This window comes from Tupaia chinensis, unplaced genomic scaffold (assembly GCF_000334495.1).
Source record: "Tupaia chinensis unplaced genomic scaffold, TupChi_1.0 Scaffold000274_1, whole genome shotgun sequence".
In the NCBI taxonomy this organism is placed as follows: Eukaryota; Metazoa; Chordata; class Mammalia; order Scandentia; family Tupaiidae; genus Tupaia; species Tupaia belangeri.
This window is the reverse complement of record NW_006159756.1, coordinates 445,089-452,994: the sequence shown is the minus strand read 5'-3', so window position 1 is coordinate 452,994 and position 7,906 is coordinate 445,089.

Sequence of the window (7,906 nt, the reverse complement as noted above, 5' to 3'; positions counted from 1 at the left end):
AAAAAAAAAAAAAAACAACTTTGTTCCTGAAAGAAAAATCAGCAAAGGAATGGCTGGGCTTTGCTTTTGCAGAGATAAGAGGGCTTTCCTGTGCATGGTGGAGGCAGTACACCAGGGACAGAATGTAGAGGGTCCACCATCACTGAGCAGCTGCGTTCGTGTTTGTGGGGGTCTCTCCCAGGACTTTGGAAAGAATTTTGAAATAAGAAAAAGCAGTCAGAATTCTGTCCTCAATGGTTAAGGTACACACGTTAAGTGTGTCATTTAACAAGTTTGGGTGCATGTTAGGGAGAATATAATTTGTATAGCTTTAAAGACACTTAAAATAAATGAAATGAGCAAAATGACCAGTAAGGAGCATACATCTGTCCTGTCCCCGTGACTGGGTCAGAAACTCTCCACCCCTGGAATTCACTGGTGTCAGATTCAAAATCAGTTCAAAGCGGATTCAAAATTATTTTTTTCAAGGCATTTCTTGGAAAACTTTGAAGGGAAAAGAATGTAGTTCTGAGACTGGCAGGTGGTGTAATGGTAGAGGCACTGGACTTCCACATGCCCAACCTTGGTTCAAGTCCTGGACCTAGCGACTTTCTTTCTCTCTTTCTCTCTCTGTGTTTGCCTCTCTCTGGTGAATGTATGTGCCCTCTAGAAAATTAAAAATAACAATAATAATTAAAATAATTAAATAATTATTTTATTAAACACACACACACACACACACACACACACACAAAACCAGAATGCAGTTCTACATCAACCTAGTGCAAGTGTCTTGGAAGTTCTCAAAATTTCTGTTTCACCATCCTGGTGCCTTCTTACCGGTCACCCTCTGAGTTCTCCTGGGCAGGGCTCCATTGACACTTGCAGGTTTCGGGCTCCCTGTTGTGCTCCTTCACTTTGAATTCTCAGAATGAGTTAAATCTTAGTTAAGCACTGTTCCTTCAGGCTCAGAATTAGAGAAACAGAAAATAGGGCCAAGAAGAAAGAGCCCAGAGGAGAGAAAGCTAAACAAGAAGGTATCTTTTGTCCATTCTTTCTTTTTGCTTCCGTGATTAGAGAACCCTGGAAATAAGTGTTGGGGTTGATGCTGATGATGTTTTAATTCATAGGTAATCTTCTCTTTTGGGCAGTCACAGCAGGGTGGCTGCTAAGTGCAACAAATTCCAATCCATTCTGAGAAAAAGAATTTGCACCCTGTGGGGAACTCAAAAGGAGGGTCAAGGAGCACCTGGGTGGCCTGTGAGCTGTGCCCTGAGTAAGGTCACTGCAGACAGCGCTGCTGAGAGATGATGCTCTGATTTTCCATTCACAAGCTTCTCACCTGGGTGCACGAGGAGACCAGCTGCTTCCCTGCCTTGACTTGTCAACTTGTTGTGCTGTGAATTTTAAAGAGAAGACACCTAAAAGGACACATTTTCCCTGATTAGTGTCCTGAGTTAAAATGATTAGGTTTGGAATAATAATAATTTTTAAAAATCTCAGCATTAGACCCAGTGAACTTGGAGGCTGTGAGCAAAGCAAATTAAAATGGCTACATCATCTTTAGCTCAGCTGCCTGCTCACAGGAGCTTTGCAGTGTACAGAAGGGAGCTGGTGCAGTGCATGCACTCGTGTTTATTACTGCACTACGTGAGATGGGGTGGTCTAGCAGACCTGGTCAGAGAAAACCCAGAGCTGACCAGTAGTGAAAGGGTAAAAACAAATTTTATTCAGTACTATGACAGTAGAGAAAAAGATACAACAGGGTAGAACTGAATTCAACTCCAAATACATCCTGGGCAAGAGGAATTTGTAGCCAAGAAACAGGGCTACAGGATCAGGGGTGGGGGATCAGCAGATGGAAAATTACTAAGATTAAACAGCAGGGTTAAGAGGATTTGGCTAAACCAGCCTAACAGGATTCTTGCTGAAGGCAAGCCAGGGTAATCAGACATTACTTAGGCTGAGGCAGAGGTTGAGGAGCCAGATCAGATATTGAAGGTGATCAGATATGGGGGATAGGGGCTTCTTCCTAAGCTGACGTAGCAGGGTTCTTTGTTAAACCAGATTTTATTAGAAGGGGCAGAGATGAGCCTAGGAGAGGGTTCAGGAGCCTGAATAGTGTTGGTCAAGCCAGTAGTCTTTGTCACTACCGAAGTGCCTGTGTTCTGGTCACAATGTGGTCTTTATAAAAGAGCTAGTATGAAGCATCTGATAGAAAGTGCAGAAGAGCTGACCATGGTGCCACAGGAGGTATCTGATATGGAGACTGTTTCCCTGGATTTTGTTTTTATTCCAATAACATAACCTCCATGTGCTTTGGTTTCCTCATCTGTAAAAGAGAATGGTAATAATTATATCTACTGGGTCAGTAGGCGGCACAGAGGTTAAGGAGGCTGGATCCCACATGGCCGACTGTATGGTTGGAGTCCCAGACCCAGTTTCTTGAAAAACACACTGAGCACATGTGTATGCATAACCAAAAGAATCCTGAGAGGAGTGCGGGGAAGAGATTGTGGGATGACCATCTCCCTTGGAGGATGATTTCTCACTACCCCTCCCCCGCAGTGATTATACACACTGTATAGCAAAAATAAAGAAATTACACGGAAGTGTTTAGAAGCAGGCCTGGTAATGGTGCAATGAACATTAGTTATTGCTGTAACAGGAAGTTTTACAGAACTGTCACAGCGTCATGAACTCAACTTTAGGCGAACACACCAGCAGTGAACACACAGAGCACACATAGAGGAGTGTAAGAAACAGAATTTAGATGTTCTCCTAGTGGCCAGAGCTACTAGTGTGGACGGAAAAGTAAAACAAACAAATAAACAAAAACTCATTGTAAGTTCTATTACTTCACGTGTTGACTGTTGTAGAACTCTTTCATCCAGTTACTGATATAAATTTGTGTGTGTCAGACAGAACCCATAGGCAAGAGTACCACAGCATACACTCGGTAAACTCAGGATAGAGGGCATGTACTGTCACTATGGAACTGTTTTCTTCCCTGTGACCCCGGTACCTCCTACTTCTAGTTACAATAACCACAGCTGAGGCTGAATATTGCCCAGAATAAAAGTTTCTTATCTCAGCAAAGAAGCCCAAGAAAAAAGAAAGGAAATAAAGGTTTATTTGCTTTGAATCGAGGTTAACATGCAAGGTTTGCGAAAACAGTACATCAAAGTAAGTCAAAGTTTATGTGTTTTACAGACCAGATAGGGGATAAATATATCTCGTTCATTCAACAATATACAAGTTTCCTAAATTTAAATCACCTCTGAAATTGTGGTAAGTCTTTGATAGCATGCTGCAGATTAGTCAAAAGTATTTTTTGGGGGGCAGTCCTATAGGCTGGTCATTTAGAACCAGATCCCATATGGCTGGCTGTGGTTTGAATCCCAGCCTGGTGGTTTGAAAAACATGCTGGGCACATGTATATGTATGCCCCAAATCTTGACAGGATGGAAAAATGAAAGATAATGGGTGATGATGTGACCACATAGCACTGAAGGATGCTCTCTTTTCCTTTCTCTGCCTTCTAGTTTCTCTGTGTCAGAAACATGTACCCTCTGGCAACTAAAAAAATAAGAGGGTCTTAAAAGAATTCAGTTAAGTGGTACAATGGAAAATGCAACCCTCTACAGGGCTGACCCGCATGGGAAGGTTCTGGGTTTGTGTCTAGAGGCCTCCCTAGTACTTAGGGCAGGGCATGTGTGTGCCCACAGTCCAGGGATTGCTGAGGCTGGGAGTGGATTGTGGTATCAAGACCCTATCAGGGGTGCTGTGTCCCTGTCTCTGTGTCAGTCTGTCCTTCTCATTCACAGAAGAAATTAATAAAGAAGCAAAAGAGAGTAATTCAGTGAAGTCTAGCAATCAAACTAGTTTGGTAAAAATAGTCATCAAATACTATTAAAATGTCCACATGGGGCTTGGAGCTGAAATTATCATTTTTTTAATGCATGTGTGTCACTTGTGCCGAGTATCCACACATATGTTGACACATTCACATGCACTTACACTGTATCTTGTCTCCACATCTATTCATGTAAATGAAAAACAGCTAGCTGTCTAAAACCAATGGTTAGGAATCATAAAACAGCTTCTAATTCCTGATCTGTTATCCCTAGGGCAGAACATAAAGGGACTCATGTCCGTCTTCTTTCTGTGAACGTATATTGTTGTTGCTCCCTGGCCCGGCTCTGTGTGTTTCTGGGTCTTGTTGCCCCTCTGACCTGACCTTCCCACCTCACATTTCTCTGCTCCGGCCATGCTGGTCTTGCTCCCATTCAGGCACAGGGAGACACCCTGCTCCACAAACCTAACCTTCCTCTCTTTTCCCTGACTGTCTTCCCCAGACACTCAGACCTTCACTCTCTCTTCTCTTCCAACCACCACCCACCTCCTCATTCCCTGCTGGACTTTTTTTATTTTTCCCATTTAGCCTTTATTACGATCTTGAAGACTATCACTTTGCTCATTAGTATTCCCTATTAGATGAAGGCTCAACAAAAGCAAGAAATCTTGAATATTTCGTTCTTGCTATATCCCAAATCACATAGGAGAAACTCAATAATGGTTGTTGAATTAGTTCTTTGATGATCAGGGTATTAATTCTGTGGCTATTTATAATACAGAGGGAGACAAATAAGGACAATGAAATGGCCTCTTAAAAAGGGATTATTAATTTAACTTTATTATTATTTTTGAATTTGCTGTAGGGCATGCATGCTCATCAGAGAGAGAGAGATGCAGAGAGCATGAGAAGACAAGCCACCAGGTCCAGGACTCAAACTGCATTCAGCCATGTGGGAGTCCAGTGCCCCAACCACCATGTCACCTACTGGTTCCATGAAATGGTTTTAAAGTTTATGCCCAATGGTCTTGGATGTGAATTTCACTATGAGCCTATATGAGCTGGCTTTGGAAAGAAAAGGAGATTCCTGGCTCAGGGTTGGTTGGGATTTGCTCAAGTATCAGTCTAACATTCAGGCCATGTGTCCACCCCAAATGAAGAGGCCTTTCAGTGGCCAGGGCTATTTTATAAGCAAATGAGTTCAGCCGCATTAAAGTTAATCTAATACCATGAGAGTAATGTGTTCAGTGCTGACTGGGCTAGTTGATTTTATTGCCATTAAATTCTACTTTAGAAGCTCCATGTGTATTCAGTTTCATCTCTTAAAAGAGGAAAGGTAGATGAATGTCTTTGCTGGACCTATTGGAAGCTTTCATTTTTTACGGTTTAAAAAAAAACACTAAGTGAAATTATGCTAGAAAAAGGTTTAGGAAACAAGCATCTAATTTATTTTTAATGAACTTGCAAGGCTCCCCATTTTACCTTATTCAGTTACTTTTTACTTAGTTTAGTTTTTAATTCTACAGACTACTCAGTCCTCAGTCTCTCTTCACACACACACACACACACACACACATGCACACACGCAAACACACATACCCACACTGAGGTGTGGTTTTCAAGGTCCTATCATGTTTACCAAATATTTCAGATGAAACGATATGTTCATCTGTTACACTGATTGCCAAGATTACAGCATGACAACAAACATTATTTGGGGGATAGAAGCTAAAATTACAGCCCACTCTGTCTGCCGTCTGCAGTGATGAACAGATGCACGTTAATCTTTTGCAGGAATTGTCCATTACTTGGGAGCTGTGCACTCATAGAACATTAGCAGCACAGCCAGCCCTGCCTGATGACTCCATGGTGGGGAGAGTTGAGCCAGCGGCTGCTGGAAAAGTCGCTTCATCAGGCCCCTTGCTTTGGAAGACTGCACCAATCGGTGTGCGGGGGTAGATGTGGATATGGTATAATATGGCAGTATGGACCTTCTTTTTCCTTTTCTTTTTCTTTCCGCCTGTTATGGAAGGCAGCATGGAAACCAGTGGCAGAGAAAGGCTTGGCTCCAGAAATATCTTGCTACCCACTGTTTAATGAGTACTGTATGGAAGCCAGCCCACATTTCAGGAGCAAAGGAAGTCCATTGAGGTTTTGAGCTTTTCTTATGTGCACATGTGGAGGAGAAAAAATGTTTGCAGTTGGCCCCAAGTCTTGAATTGTCTAATTTTGGCACAAGTTGGGGGGGAGCTGTATAGATGATAGTTTATAGAATCTAATGAGATTTTTAAAAATGTAAGCTAGAGTTTCTTATGTCTAAAATCATATTCTGGTAGCAAGTAAGCAATGGATGTCTTCAACTGATAATGTTGTCTGTGCCATAGATTATTCTTCTATTACTCTTGCAACAAATTACCACAAACTTGGTGACTTAGTATAACATACATTTATTATCTTACATTTGCCCTGGCCTAAAAATCAGGGTGTCCATAGAACTGCTTCCTTCTCAGAGTTCTAGGAGATAATCCACCATTGCTTATCCTTTTCTGGTTTTTGGAGCTACTTGTATTCCGTGGCTCCTGGCCCCTTTCTTCATATCCAGAACCACTCTGATTGCATCTCTCTGGCTGGTTTCATTTGTCACATATCTTTCTCTGCCCATAGCCTGCAAAGATCCCAGGATGCTTTTAAGGACTCACATGAATAAACTGGGCCACTGGAAAATGCAGGATAATAGTCCCATCGCAAGGTCCTCCATTGAATGACATTTCAAAATCCCTTTGGCAAAGTAAAGTCACACAGCCACAGGTTCTTGGAATGAGGATGCAGACATGTTCAAGAAACGTTATTCTGCCTAAAAGTATTGGGTCGTCAGGAAAGTCATGGCGCACGTTTGCACAGAAAAACAGAAGAAAAATGCACCATGACTTTCCAGACAACCTAATAAATGAGATGCAAATGGTGTTAAGTATATTCTCCTCCATCATTTCGAGTTTATTCATCGTGAAGAGTTAGTGGTTCATGTATTAGCTTTGGAGTTCGCAAAACTGAATTCAAAACCTGACTCACTCCTTCCTTCCTTCTTTCCTTCTTCCATGGCACACCTGTTTACTGAATGCCTCCTAAATGCTAAGCTTTGTCTGGTCACTGGAGATATGCACAGAATAAGACAAATGTGCTGCCTTCAAGACACTTACATTGTAGTGGGTTAGACAGACAGGATATACATAAAGAAATACATCATGTAATGTCGGGTAGTGATAAGTACCATGAAGATAAATGGTAGTGTAGGCTTATGCTGTCCTCATATGGAAATCCTTCAAGAGATCATTATAGCCATGTATCCAATCATTTATTCATTTTTAAAAGAATTATTTAACTTTATTTATTCATTCATTTAATTTGATCAGAGAGAGACAGAAAGAGAGAAAGTGAGAAAGCAAGCCACCAGGTCCAGGATTCGAACCATGGTTGGCCATGTGGAACTGTCCAGTGCCTTAACAACCACGCCACCTACTGGTCCCTCCAATCATTCATTCATTTATTCATTCACTTATGTCACCATCAAACTTGTCATTGGGACATTAACAGTGAACAGAGCATTGCAAAAGAGTGTTAATATACATCTTATCCTTTAATCATCAGTACAAACCTGTGAGACAGTTCATGTTTTCCCACTTTGGGATGAGAAAACTGAGGCTCAAAGAAGTTATATGACTTTTGATGTGACTTCTTATCATGCGGTAAAGCAATTAATTGGGATGTTATTAAACTTGAACTTGTGTTTTAATTCTCTTTATTCTTTACCTAAGTAGTTAGTGACCCCCTTGTAGGTTGTAGAGCGGCCAGAAAAACCCAAGCTAGGGCTAGAAACAAAGATAATATGTCTTCTTTCCACCTCCACTAATTTTCCTTTGATCATTATGGGGCTATTCTACCTTTGATCAAGCATTTAAATCTGTGTTTACACAGGCTGAGCAAAGGGAAGAGTCAGACAATTGCCCATGCCTTGGGTAATTTAAACAGCCTATTCAGGGCGCCAACTCATCCTCTGTTACTTTACTCTCTCTG